The sequence below is a fragment of the Anabrus simplex genome, chromosome 1 (assembly GCF_040414725.1).
Source record: "Anabrus simplex isolate iqAnaSimp1 chromosome 1, ASM4041472v1, whole genome shotgun sequence".
Classification (NCBI taxonomy): domain Eukaryota; kingdom Metazoa; phylum Arthropoda; class Insecta; order Orthoptera; family Tettigoniidae; genus Anabrus; species Anabrus simplex.
The window spans coordinates 462,386,301-462,402,086 of record NC_090265.1 but is presented as its reverse complement, the minus strand read 5'-3'; positions in this window follow the sequence as shown (position 1 = coordinate 462,402,086).

Here is a 15,786-nt window from a genome sequence, read left to right as displayed (position 1 = left end):
CATATACTTTAGACGGGCAATACCAAGAAGCCCAATTTGTTCAGTAAAAAAGGGGATACTATTCCATCAGATTCCATGTGTTGAAGGTCCAAATCAAAGTTCTTTGTGATCTCTTGTACAAGCAGAGCCTGAAGTGGGGCAGGATACAGTGGGATGGCATTCCACTACTTGTCAATTTATTTTTAAAAGCAAAAATATGAATGTTGGGGCAAATACAGATTCCAGCTGACTCATATTACAAAAGGTTATAGCAAAATGCTCCTCAATTATCCACTCCAAACTGGTGCAGCCCATGGAGAAAATGGAACATGCAGAGATTCCTTCCTACTTAGGAAGGGGATAATGTGTAGGAGTTCATACTGAGAAGGTTGCTATGTACAGTGGCAATTCTCCAACATATAGCACCACAGTAAAATGGCACAGACACTTCCAAGGTGAGGAAACAAACTTGGAAGATGCAGAATGAAAACAGTCAACCCTCTCTCAGAGAGGAACCAGCAGTCACAATGCAAATAGAGACCAGATTGTCACAGACTAGCACATCACTGCAGAGATGACAGTGCAAGTCGTCTACATCAGTTGTGCATCCTTAAACAACATTGTTCATAATGTCTTCCACTTGAAGATTGTTATGTACATGGTTCAACAATTGCTCACACCTGATCAAATAGTAAAGGAAGCACTTGCAAAAATGTACCAGCTGTGTGAGACCAACCTTGATAACTTCTTTGATTGCCTGGTTACCATAGATGAGTTTGTTGATCCACTGCAATCCTGGGATGTGGAGCCAAGCCAACAGTAAAAGCATACAGATCAGTCTAATATATATTTTAGTTTTTGAAGATGAATATGAGTTCATCATTAGGAAAGGCAATGCTGATCTTTGTTTTTTTTTTTTGGGGGGGGGGACTTTTACAATATGCTCCAGACAGGTTATGTCCATAAGTGGCAATTACACGACGCTCCTCATAGTTTAGCATCCTGAGGAGCAGACAAAGGAAGTGTGTTTGCTCTACAACAATGCACCAGCTCATTCACTGCAGAAGACAGAAGACACATGCAGCTGCTTTGGTTCATCAAATCTGCCAAATATGCATGACCTGATCCTAACGTGACTTCTTCCTCTTTCCTGGAATAAAGAAGCTACTGCATGGAAATTATAATTGAATAATTTGTTGAAATGAAGCAAATCCTAAATATACAGTACAATAGGAATTCTACAACAGTGGTTACCACCAGCTCATCCATCTGTAACATAGAACATGGCTTTCGATGGTGAATCGTAGGTTATGATCTTCATTTCCGTGTTGACGTTTAACTAATAAGATAGAGTTTGAGGGATGTTCCATCATTCAACACATTGTAAAATATATTAAATTATAAGAAGACTGGTTTTGACTCCCTTGGAGTCATCATCAGTTCTTGTTAAAAATCAAATCAAGGGGAATTTGATAACAATCATCATAATAAAAAACTGTGAACCTATAGGCGATTGCATGGAAACACATCAATGGGTTGCAAGACAGTACCTTGAAATGTAATGTACACATGGCAAGCAGCACTTAAAACTTAAAAAGTTCTTAGTTCTGGCTTAAACTGTCTTGTGTTCATGGAATATGGAACACTGGAAACACATATGCTGCTTGAAAATATATACAAACACGACACGGACACTTATAATGATATAAAACTTGGCTCTCTAAGAGCGTTCTTGGACTTGATAGTCCTGTTTCTATCTGAAAAAACCGAATGAAATACACACACACTGAAACAAAAAAACAAACATTCTTTATGAGGCCATTCATCCCCTCATCATCAAGACATATCTAGACAGAACGGCTCGACAACAAAGTACTTCCCTTCTCTCACACACCCCCTCCACACCTCAACCAACCCAAAGTAAGCCACACCCCTTCCTCCCTCCTCTCCCCGCCCCCTCTCCTAGCCAACAATAGCACCACACGCACACACACAAGCACAGTTGAAGAGATAGCAACCCACTCTTCTAATGGCTGGTCAGAGCGAGTAAGTAATACAAACACCATTTCAATTCAACTCAAACACACACACACACACACACACACACAACAGTTTCTTATTCTTTCTTTTTCCTCACACACCTTCAATGCACGTTTCCATAAGCTAAGGCCATACCATCATCATCTACATCAACAATAGTCGACGACAGTTACAACTGCATTAGCAAGTGTTCCGTAATGAAGGATGTTCCCCCAGCTCTTCAACCAACTTAAATCCACTAATAAGTTTATTCCATCTATACTAAAACACTGCCAGATTATGTAAACTAAAACCAGCAAGTTCTAAATGTTTTCATTGTCAAACATACTGTACTTTCATTTCAACTATGTCATATATCAAGTTGTTTAAATCAGGGCTGACAATCAAGTTCCGTGTTCCACAAACACATGGTAATAATTCTAAATTAGACCCAAGATCTTTCTTTAATACTAAGCATCTCAAGCCAATGTATAACTTCAGCTGATTACCAAACGTTTCATGTGATTGTGTGGTTATAATAATCAACAAGTTTTGATTTTTTTTTTTTAAAGGTTCACATATTCTAGTTGATTGTGGCAAGACCGTTTGACAAGTCTATGCTGAGTTGTACAAACATACGACAACATATTTACTCATATCTAAGAACATTAAAGTGCCATGTGTTTCATATCAGTGTACAAACTTTCAATCAATATGTATATTCTCAACTACGATAGTGCATTTGCTTCCAGTAGATTGAAACAAGACCAACAGTTCTATTCTGTGTTCCACGAACACATGACGATTTTTGAAACCAAAACCAAGAACTTTTAAATGCCAAGTTGTACATTCAATGTATATATGTTTCATCTAGTTTAGTCAGATGGATGCAGGACTGTCAAGCCCAGGAACATTTTTGTAACGCCAATTGTTTCATATCGTTGTAAGTGTTTCATATCGTATGTGTGCGTTTTCAACAAGTGTATGTGTTTCCAGTGTTCCATATCCATGAACGCGCGACAGTTTAGGCCAGAACTATGTCTTTGTACATTTTGTTTCAATGTGTGCGTATTTCATCCAGTTTTTTCAGATAGAAACAGAACTGTCAAGTCCAAGAACACTCTTAGAGAGCCAAGTTTTCATATCATTATAAGTGTCCATGTCGTGTTTGTATATACAGTGAAACCTTGGAATGCGAGTAACTTGGTCTACAAGTGTTTTGCAAGACGAGCAAACATTTTAAATAAACTGTAACTTGATAAGCAAGTGAGGTTCTGCAATACGAGCGTCACGTGTGCCTACGTTTTCCCCTCCCCTGTTCGTTTGTTGAATGGATGAACAAGGTCTTTGGTCCTGTAGTGAAGAAATACCCTTCAGAAAATAATCTGCCGCTGGTTATGGACAATGCTCCTGTTCATCCTCCAGGCCTTGAGGCCTTGAGAACGACTTACTGGAGGAATTCAAGTTCGTTAAGGTTAAGTTTCTTCCTCCTAACACTACTCCAGCCTATGGATCAGCAAGCCATTTCAAACTTCAAGAAGCTATACACCAAAGCACTATTTCAGCGATGCTTCGAAGTGACCGAAGAAACAAACCTTACCCTCCAAGAGTTTGGGAGAAATCATTTCCCCATTGTGAACTGGCTGAAGATCATCGATAAAGCCTGGGATGGGGTCACCAAGAGAACTCTCACCTCCGTTTGGGGAAAGCTGTGGCCTGACTGTGTTCTTGGACGTGACTTTAAGGGGATTGTTGGTGACAATGAGCCGCCGATTGTCAATGAAATTGTGTCCTTAGGGAAGACTATGGGGCTGGAGGTGAATGACGTGGACATTCAAGAGCTGGTGGAAGAACATTGCCAGGAACTATCTACCAACGAACTGATGGACCTGCATCGCGAACAACAGGAGGAGGTTATGGAGATCTCGTCCAGAGAAGAGGAGGAGGAAAAGTCAATGGAACCTCTCACTTCAACTGAGATTCGTGAGAAGTGAAAAATGTGGGAAATGGTGCAATATTTTGTAGAAAATCACCACGCAAATAAGGCTGTAGCAGTGCGAGCGATGAATCAGTTCAATGACAATGTAATATCACATTTTCGTGAAATCCTAAAAGAGAGGCAAAAGCAACAGTCATTGGACAGGTTCCTCATTAAAGTTGCACGAAAAGAAAACAATTCCAGTGAGCCAACAGATAGCAGTGATTCCATTAGTGAAATTCGTGCTACACGTCATCTCTCATCTCCCTCACACCAACAATGATTATATCGTAAGGAAAAGTTTCTTTTACGTTATATTTTGTTTTAGAAATGGTATGCAAATACATATTTTTGTGTTGTGGACGAATCATCCGCGTTTCAATTGTTTCTTATGGGAAAACTTGCTTCGATATACGAGCGCTTTGAATTACAAGCATGTTGCCGGAACGAATTATGCTCACAATCCAAGGTTCCACTGTATTTTCAACCAGCGTATGTGTTTCCAGTGTTCCGTGTTCCATGAATACAAGACAGTTTAAGCCAGAACTAAGAACTTTTTAAGTTCCAAGTGCTGGTTGCCATGTGTACGTTACATTTCAAGGTAATGTTTTGCAACCCACTGATGTGTTTCCATGCAACTGCCTACAGGTACACAATTTTTTATTATGATTGCTATCAGATTCCCCTTGATTTGATTTTTAACAAGAACTGATGATGACTCAAAGGGAGTCGAAACCGGTCTTCTTATAATTTAATATATTTTACAATGTGTTGAATGGTGGAACATCCCTCAAACTCTATCTTATTGGATGGTGAATACGCAAAGATGGAGTAACCTCTCCACTGACACTTGTGACAAACTGTATTCCTTCGTGGAAATAACATGAACTTTGTACCACACTTTGCACTTTTCCAATATACAAGTGCAAAACTACCATTTTGTTTACTTTTAACATAAACAGTAATTTAATAGCCACAATACACAGTACAATGTCACCTGCAGTTAGGTGCAGTGTAGTCATTGTGATAACATTACCATCTATTCCTCACCCTCAATTTTTTCTTCCTTCACCTCAGTCTTATTTCTGACTGGAGAAAATGGTTGCAATATTAGAGAGTTATGTACAAAAAATTATTATGAGAAAAGTTAAGTAAAAGGAGCAATCAAAAATGGGTAACAACTAGTCCTTTAATCAAGTTTGTAATGAAACATAGGAGGATGGATATATTTGCCAGATTATCAAGTGAAAAATTAGTAAGAAGTTTTTCATCTTATCAGACTACATCTCTGACAATTTTTTATTATAAAATAAATTTTACAGAGTGTTGGTTTCATTTTCAGGCAAGGTACAAGCCAAACAAACGGGACAATAAAATACTTAGAAGAAGTAAAACACGTAAAGGATTGAGAAAATTAGTTTGGGGAAATAACAATGAGAAATGATCTAGAAGGTTAATTATGGTAAAAAGGAAAATGATTTTAGGAAAATTAACATAAAAAGTAATTGAAATACATAGTGCCAATGCCAGGATATCACTTTTTTTTCCCCTATACCACCTCGAGCACTGCATGCAATTCAATAAAAAGAGAAGAAGAAAAAGACAATATGTTGTCCCTAATCAATTGGTCCTCATTTTCTCATATACAATATTCTCATGCATTCCTACAATCTCTCCAACTCTTTCTCTCTTATATAAATGCATGTATATGTAACAGTACTCTTAAAGTAGAAAACATAGCACATTATACAAAGGTGAATTTCAATATTGTAAGAACCTTCATATTCATAATCAAAACATAGTCCATCCACAAAAAGTATTTTTTTTCTTAAGTTATTTGTCATTAATCACATCTAGAGACTTTTTTAATAGTTTAATGGATGATTTATCTTGGAATATTCTACTCCATGTAAAACGGGCAGTACTTTTTTTTTTTTCTTTCTTTATAGATTTGAAAGGCACAGAAGTATATATTTTAAGACCACTATATGTTGAAAATATATGTGATAATTTTGAATTGCTACAAATAAATATATTATTTAACAGTTTGTATAAGTTAACTTTTGCTTACATAAAATATAAGAGATGATTAAGATCAGGAACCTAAAAATATATGAGCCTTTATCATATATCTCAAACATAAAAGAAGGTAAAATAGGCTCTAAGAGTGTTAGTAAATTCAAGCAAAGGAATTTGATAGAACCTAATCAAAGGATGAAGAAATTAATTCTCTTTAAAAAGAAATATTATTTAAAAGATCACACAGTTACAAATGGTGTTGAGGGGTGTGCAATCATCTCTTTGCCATAGTCCTATTTTATTTATATACCAGTGTGTGTGTGTATATATACATATATGTATAATATTTGCTTTACATCACACCCACACAGGTAGGTCTTTTATGGTACTGATGGGATAAAAATGGCAAGGAGTGGGAAGGAAGCATTTGCCTGGTGGGAAAATGGGAAACCATAGAAAATCATCTTCAGGGCTAGCGACAGTGGGGTTCAAACCCACGATCTCCCAAATGCAAGCTCACAGCTGCATGACCCTAACTACACGGCCAACTCTCTCGGTCAGACCCATTTTACTTTTACACATTAAAGAGGATAAAAACAATAATTTTTCCCTCTTGTCCTCTCAGTCAATGAATTATAATATTGAGCAGTTGTGGGACAATCATCTTGCTTAACTCCAAGTACATGAAAAGATTGCGAGAAGATATACTTAATTTCACTCTACAAACAGGTGGCAGCAGAGGCAATTGTTGTATTAATGGGAAGTACAGTGAGAATTATCCCAATCAGACAAGAGAGAAAAACAAGTCTGACCATTCAAAGAATGCAGGTATCAGAAAAAGAAAGAGGAGGGCATGAGAATGAAAGATTCCTTGGCGCTTGCATATCAAATACCATTGGGTTTAGAAGAGAACAATAGTTGATTAAGGGAGGACAGAAAGGAAACTTGAAAGTTTGCAGATTGGCACAAGTAAACTAAAGTAATTGCAGGCTCAGCTAGGGGCCCAGATATCATCACACAACACCCTGAATTAAGAGTATTTCTTAAAACAAATTTCTGATACAAATGTGTACACATAAGGAAACAAGAAGCTTCTCATTCACAAATGAGGTGGTACATAGTGCCTTATTTAAAATTTCTCTTTGACTGTATGTATGTTGAGTCCTCAGCCCGAAGGCTGGTTGGATCTTCAACAGCTCCGCCATCAGCTGTCATAGATGGCCTGGGCATCACTGAAGAGGCGTACTAGGGAAATGAGGAGTGAGGTAGTTTCCCGTTGCTTTCCTCACCGAGCCAGAAGTTGCTATTACATATCAGTCTGCCAAGCCCACTGAAATGCATGCACCAACCGACCCTATGAGCAATATTTTCACACCATTCAAAGCAGGGACTGGCTGCAGAAGGAATGGCATTACTAGCATCACTCATACCTCAGTCACTTTCATTTTGTCAAAGCCAAGGATAAAGCTGAGACAGATCAATGAAAGTAACAAAATTGCTCTAGCCTATACCAGAAGACATAGTGCACTGTAAACACTACATCTTGCCAGCAAAGGCACTCTCTTTGACTATGTCATAAATAATAGTGCAACACCAAAGGAATGGAAGGAACCCATAATAATACCAATTTTTAAAGATACAGGTGATAAAAGGAAACCTGAGATCTACAGACCAGTCAGCCTGACCAGTGTAGTTTGTAAAATACTGGAGAGTTTAATAGCTAAGTACATCAGAGGGGTATGTGAAGATAAAAAATTGGTTCGTGAGGAGCCAGTATGAATTTAAAAAGAAATTTTCTTGTGAGGCACAACTGGTGGGATTTCAGCAGGACTTATCAGATCAGTTGGATTCAGGAGGCCAGTTGGATTGCATAGCCATAGACCTTTCCAAAGCATTTGGCAGAGTGGAACATGGAATGTTGTTAAAGGAACTAGAGGATATAGGATTGGATATAAGGGTTATATGTTGGATAAGAACATTTCTAAATTCAAGAGTTCAGAAGGAAATCATGTATCACAGGAAGATAAAGTTTGGAAGGGAATTGCACAGGGTAGTATAATCGGTCCATTACTTCTCTTAATATATGCAAACGATTTAGGGAACAATATAACATCAAAAATAAGATTGTATTGTGCCCATGTGGGATGGGTCATATCATCATGATTTGATATAGTGAAGTCAATTGATGGATATTGAAATAATGAAATACACATTGGAAGCCACTAGGGATGATGAAAGATTTTGACTTCTGCAAGTCTACTCGCTACAACCTGGTGCCATCAAGATTGTGTAGGAACAATGGCAGGGTAATTTCCTTTTCGCAAGACCTGGCAGGTTAAGAGGCTTACTCGGACGACAGGCATATGAGATGGCTGCTCCATTAGTTACGAAAATGGAAAGGTGAAGGAGGATTCATCACAAAGAAGCAAATTGCTACCAGGAAGTGGAGACTGTATATTTTGAACGAGGCAGCTCTCAATACGACACAATTTCTAGGAAGTGTTGAAACAAAATTCCCAGAGCCTACAGGCATATTTGTTGTCAAGTTGGTGAGAAGAACATTTAAAAAACCCGCTTCAGTTTTGGGCAATGACAAAATTCTAGAACAGTCGCAGGTGCACCAGCATGACCCAGTAAAACTTGAAATCCGGCTATCTTCTAAATTAATAATAATTAAAATATTCAAACCACCGAATTTCAAATGTATCCCCATGTTAATTGATTTGTTGAATTAAGGTATCAATTTCTAGGAATTGACCCCAGCTGGATTGTTATTAGTCAGAACGATCCCGCGCTAACAGGGACGCCAATCAGCACGCGAAAAGTGGAGAAAAGACATTCATTAAAATCATCTTAATCTATGATTGAATTTGGATGATATTACGACATGTGAGTGTTTATTATCAGATCGTTCTGTGGTATAATTTAGAATATCCCAGTCGGCTTCCAAGTACCGATTTACGGACCCCCGCCCCTCTCAGGATTGACCTCTGATGAACTGAATGGAAGGGCCCAGCATCTATAAATAAGACTGACATGAATGAACACACAACTACTATCAGACAATCAGACGGTCAGAGAACGTAGACAGAGTCGCCTGTCGTTCCACATTGCATTTAAGCCGGTTATTGTGAACGCAAAGATGATCAATTATATTCATGATAATAAGCGTTAATACCATTTATTTTTACGATGAATCTTATATCATTAGAAGTGTTAGTGAATTAATATTAATTATTGGCAAGTGCCGGTAGGATTTTTAGAAGACATTACAATTATAAAGTTTAATGTGAGACTGTAGGATTTGTCATGTGCAGAACAGAGAGTGAGCACTGCGAACACTAGATGGCCTAGATAACATTTAGGTAGTGTCGTATTTGACAATCGCGGATCGCATGAGTATCAAGGTTCCATGGTTCGGTCAGGGATGAAGAAATAATAGTGAAAGTTTTAACAGGTCTTAAGCACCTTGTATCAAAATGATGTGTAATTTCTTGTAAATATTAATTAAGATGTGTGTTCTGGGTAAGTGCCCAGGTGTAATTGAAATCCATTTCTTGACGACGAGCAGGATGACTGCCTAAGAAGGATGTGGGCCAGGCGGCCTCTCATTCGTTGAACACAGGAATTCTACCGAGTGATGAGTACCAAAACTTGATTTATTTTGTGGGAATGTTATCGCGATAAGATGGGGAAATAAGTAAATTAATCATGGTTACTTAACGTAAAGCAACGACCGCTTCATGGATCCATGAATTATTTAAGAAAAGACGGACGGACAAAATTGTAGATTAACGAAAATATGGGTTAGATTAATTAATTATTACTTATTTGTTGTACATGACATAAATATGGGTTATATCATTTAATTAATGATTACTTGTTGTACATAAATTGATTTGAGATCATTTAAGTTGTTCAGTGTTTGTTTTGATGCTAACCCAGTTTATTTTGCACGAATTTCTCAATCACCATGGTAATTGGTGTACTTTAATATTAGGAACTAGGCATGTTATTGCGAGAAACCCAGACACATGAAGGTGCCAGTGAATTTAAATATGTGTTTTACATAAGGAAGGTCGTGTGAAATAATAATAATTCCTAAATTGCTGAGATTTTGCCGGCTGTGTTATTTATGGATTAAATTATCGGGATTAAAATATGATATTAAAGTGTAAACGGTGTTAAAATTTGAACCTTAAAAGAATAAATTAATAAGATGATTATGTGTCACAAATGAAGTGCTAGAGTTTTCATAGGGTCCCAAATAATTTGAAATTTGAATTAAAAATGACTGCTAAATAATGGTCTAAACTTATTGTAAACACCGCAGTGCTAATAAATGCTAAATATGGTTTAAATTATATGATGGTCGATAGTGGTTTGGGACCACATAAATATTACAAGTCCGGGATTGTTAAAATTTAAGGGAATATAAATAAACACCCTGACGTTAATTCGTGGAGGATGACCTCTAACAAACAGTCAAGGGTAAATGGGGAAATGAGAAATAACAGGCAGTTAAAGATGAGGTCTGAGGACAGAGAGATGTTCATGTCAGGGGTACCTAGTAACGAGGGAGCTACGATGAAATATTAAAATGAGTCTATGATGAAATATTATAATGAATCTACAATGAGACAATAAGATGAATCTACGAGATACACAGAGAGTTATTTAGAGTCTGGGTACTGAAAACTGATATTATCAGCCCATGGGACAAAGGCACAGTAAGACTGAGTTGCGGAGAGTCTGGGATCACACCCCATTGAAATACGTACGATAAAGATAAAACTGCATGTTAAATTGTTGAAGCATTACGACCCCATAGATCATAAAGGTTGGTGTCCACACGAATGTACATATGGAGGAATGATAAATCATGACAGATGAAACAAATGTAAATGGAAGCCATAATAATAAAAATATTGTAGACCCATCATATTGACCGTATTAATGAAGTTAGATGATTAAAACATGTTTAAGATAAACATAACAAAATTGATCACACCGGTAATAATAATCGTCATGTTATTGTTTGATAATAATAATAATAATAATAATCATAATAATAATAACCTATGAATAGTGATTACCAGTAAACAAGACCATTATACTGAAACGCCGAAGATCGTACACAAATCATGACCTGAATGACAAATGATAATAATAATAATAATAATAATAATAATAATAATAATAATAATAATAATAATAATAACAACAACAACAACAGCAACAGATGTAGTCGCCGTGAGTCGGGCTGTTTCTGACCCACATCTTAGGTTTCCTTTGGAGACTTACAAGACCATGGACGATAAATGTCAGAATCATATGAGATTGGAAGATAAACTTTCCAATACTTTTATTGTTGCCTTGACAGTTGTAGATATTAATTTAAGCTTTAATTTGACAAGTTGTTCCTGGCATGCTCATGAATATGGATGTGTAGGCTAGGATCCGTCCATTTAATTTAATTCCTGTTTTAGATACGATAACATTTCCAAGATACGAATCCAGACTATCTGAAATGTAAATACCCGGAGGTGACTCATCAAATGGAACATGGATACGACTGACTGTCATTCAAGCTTACCATCGTACCCACGTCTCCTCAAAGGTGTGGTTTATTTGTTGTTGTACAGATCCAATCACATGGATATTGGTTCGATCCCCATGGATCAGCTGTTCGATCTCAATTATTTCATCCACACCATCAGTGTGGTAAGGTGGAACAAAACCTTGTATTTCTTTGCAGGAATGATATTGTAAAATGTGAAATATTTTCGTTAATTCAATGTTGCCAAGTAACATTAATAAATTGCTCCTTGTTGCAATTTAAAAGGGAAATAGTTATCTTTTTATTGTAGATAGTTAGTTATGCCCATGGAAATCAATTCCGATACTTCTCAGTCCTATTGTGGAGTCCTTTATTTGTGTGTCTAAGGATGAGCCTTTCCCCGACATAAATTTGCATGCCCATTCATCCCTATGTTCATTTGAGTCCCCTATTTTGTATACCGATTTTTATTAGATATTTATTTAAGAAATAATCACTCCTGAGATTAATGCTAGCCTGGGACTCAGAGGGTGAGCAGGTGCAGTATGTAGATGACAGAATTGTTCATAGGGAAATAAATAACATTGAGGATTGTTCAGAATTACAAAGGGACCTTGACAGTATCCAACAATGGGTTGAAGAGAATAATATGAGGGATAATGGAGGCAAATCAACGTTACAACATTTACAAAATGGAGCTTAAAACTGAATTTAAATATACTTTGGATGATCCAAATGTCCCAACAGATGGCAAGTACAAATACTTAGGTGTGAGATTTGAAAGTAATTTGCACTGGAAGGGTCATGTTGATGACATTGTTGGGAAAGCGTACAGATCGTTACATGTCATAATGAGGCTACGTAAAGGATGCAACAAAGAATTAAAAGAGAAAAATTACTTAAGTATGGTTCGTCCATTATTGGAATACGCAAACAGTGTTTGGGATCCTCACTAGGAATACCTAATAAAAGAAATAGATGGCAAACAGAGGAAAGCAGAATGATTTGTAACAGGGGATTTCAGCAGAAAAGGTAGTGTACCGGTGTTGGAAATGTTACAAAAACTTGGGTGGGAAACTTTAGGTAAGAGGAGGGAGAAAACTAGCCTTGTAGGATTATATAGAGCCTATACAGAAGAGAAATCCGTGAGATGCTTCAGTTGGGAAATAATTACATCAGCAGAGCTGACCACAAGTATAAAATTAGAAGGAATTTTAGCAGAAGCGATTGGGGAAAATTTTCATTCATTGAGAAGGGTGGGAAGGTGTGGAACAGTTTACCAGGGGTAGTGTTTGGTCTTTTTCCAAAATATGTACAGATATTCAAGAAAAGAAAAGAAAAGAAATGAAATGTTAGAGAGCATTCAACCTGTGCAGGTTATTGTAAATACAGAATTTTTGTGAATAAATTATTTCCATCCCCTGTTCTATGGGGATTGGACAGCCAAAGTAGGGGACTGCCTGTAGGGGTGAAGTACAGTGGGGACTTCGAGGGCCCTGGGACTGCTATGGTAGCTGTGAAGGCTCTTCAGGAACTGTGAAAAGCAATGGCAAAAGGGGCTCTGGTTAAGACGCAGCAGGTCGTTATGCTTGTTAGGTTCCAAAATGGCTATTAAAAAAAAAAAAACATGCAATATAAATTTTAAACTTATATTGTGAGTAGAATTTTGTAAATAATATAAATCTATTAAGGATGAGCTGTGTATTTAATAGAAAAATTGTTAGAGTTATTGTATAATACTGAACTTAATGAAAATGCCTTCTTATCTTGTTAATTTAAAATTTAGTGCTTGATAATAATGTATTTTTGTGTAGTACAGTATTCACTTTTAAAGAGATGGTAAACCAGATGAAGTATATGTTACTGAAATTTTTTTTGAAGGGCATCATGTATTATGACCAATATAGCATATTATTAGACAGAAAAGGCCAAGGTCACCTTAGAATAACCAGTCAGGTCATAGGTTGTTAATGGGCAAATTGTTGCACACCCCTGCTAACACAAAAGGAAATATAATCTTATTAAGCACCTACAGATTCAAAAACCAGCCTCCTCCTAAGAATCAATCCATTTAAATACAACAATTTCCAGATCAGTACAGCAAGTTGTTCACTTTAAATCAGTAACAGAAAGTACAGTAGCATCTACATTTAAAAGGAAACTGAAAGATTAATAAAATATTTCTGGAATACTATCATGCCTGGTAATTTTTAGGAACAGAAAGGATTTATTTCTTATTTTTAACAATTTTGCTTTCTGTCACATTGACACAAGTAGGTCTTATGGCAATGATGGGATAGAAAAGGCCTAGGAGTGGAAAGGAAGCGGCTGTGGCCTTAATTAAGGTACAACCCCAGCATTTGCCTGGTGTGAAAATGGAAAACCATGAAAAACCATCTTCAGGGCTGCTGACAGTGGGGTTTGAACCCACTATCTCCCAGATGCAAGCTAACAGCTGCACGCCCTAACTGCATGATCAGCTCACCCAGTGATTTATTTTGCTATGGATCTTTTAGTTCTGACCTATTTTTATTTATATATATCCAATCAAGTACAATCTAAAAAACAAACTTGATGGGATGATTAGATGATCTTTACTTTTTACCTGGCAAGTCTATGAGCACTTATTTCTCTGATACTAAATCACATACTGAATCTAATTCAACTAGTGACCACAAGAAAACGTAAGAAATGGTATAATTTTCTATAATTTCTGATGAACACTGACTGATCTTGGAAAGGAAAAAATAATTTGTTACAGATTATAAACCTTCCTCTGGATAAAATATTGTCTGTATTACAATATAATATTTGTAACTGCTAGGGGGTCTTTCATAGATAACAAAAATACAACATTTTGCCATGAAAAGTAGGTTATTTTGTATTATTTAAAAAACTTGGCATTATTTAATACAAAACAAAATTAGGGCACATACTTTATTCCACAATATACCTTGCAACACTAGGTAAAAAATTATTAATAACATGCCCTTAACAGTAGGCACAAGGTGAAGATATAAAAAAAGTTCATGTCTGCACAAAAAAATGGTCTCTCATACAATCTCAGTAGTCCATTCCTCTCTGCCTCGGAGGGATGTCAGATTACTGGAAGAGCTAGAATATTGGATTTATGGAGAGAAAAAAATACTGTAAATATTCTACGATTAATTTATGCACACGCTGTTTAATATTCTATGTATTGCATGTTATGTTCATACGTAATATTTACGGTAATTATACACACTTCACTTTCATGGAGATTGTATCATACATGAACAGAAAGGAGGCAGCATAGTCTCTCCTCCAGCATCTTCCCTTAAATGATGTAAGAAAAACAAACTTCATTAATGTTTCTATATTTCTAATATGGATGGAGGCATGTACTGTATTTGCTGATAAAACAAATATTTCTGAATATTTGTATATTTGTATATTGTGTGATGATTCATACGATTATTTTGGTCATAGAGGGTCAATATAGCTGCTGTACAATAGCAGTGTATACATCAGCCCTGCAGACAGACCAAAAGCTGTTACTGTTCAAGTGCTGGATTAAAGTGATTTCACATGATAATATTCCAGAAATATTTTACATCTCATACAGAACCAAGTACAGTATGCGTTAACACTATATTAAATAGGAAGTAATGGTCCACCAAAAACTACAATTTTATGTAATACAGTACATATTACAAGCCTCAATGAGAAAAGTTTTCCAATAACACTTCCACCATCTGATTTTGGCCTACTAGAAATGTTTACCAATCTAACTATGGTTGTTTCCTTGTACCGTACTTGAATTCAGAACACACTTTCTAATTTTACCATGGCATACACAATCTTTCCTATCATTCATAACCGAACTAAACCAGACTGCATAGTGCAACAGCTCCAAAGGACCATGACCTACCAAGCAACAACTGCTCAGCCTGAAGGCCTGCAGATTACAAGGTGTCGTGTGGTCAGCACGATGAATCCCCTCGGCCCTTATTCTTGGCTTTCTAAAGCGGAGGTGCTATCTCACCATCAGATAGCTGTTCAATTGTAATCATGTAGGTCGAGTGGACCTCAAACCAGCCCTCAGATCCAGGTAAACATCCCTGACCTGGCCAGGAATCAAACCCGGGGCCTCCAGGTAAGGGACAGGCACACTATTCCAATACCATGGGGCTAGCTATAATTTATAACTCTTCAAGTTATTAGTAGATTAGATGGCAATAAAATCCTCTTT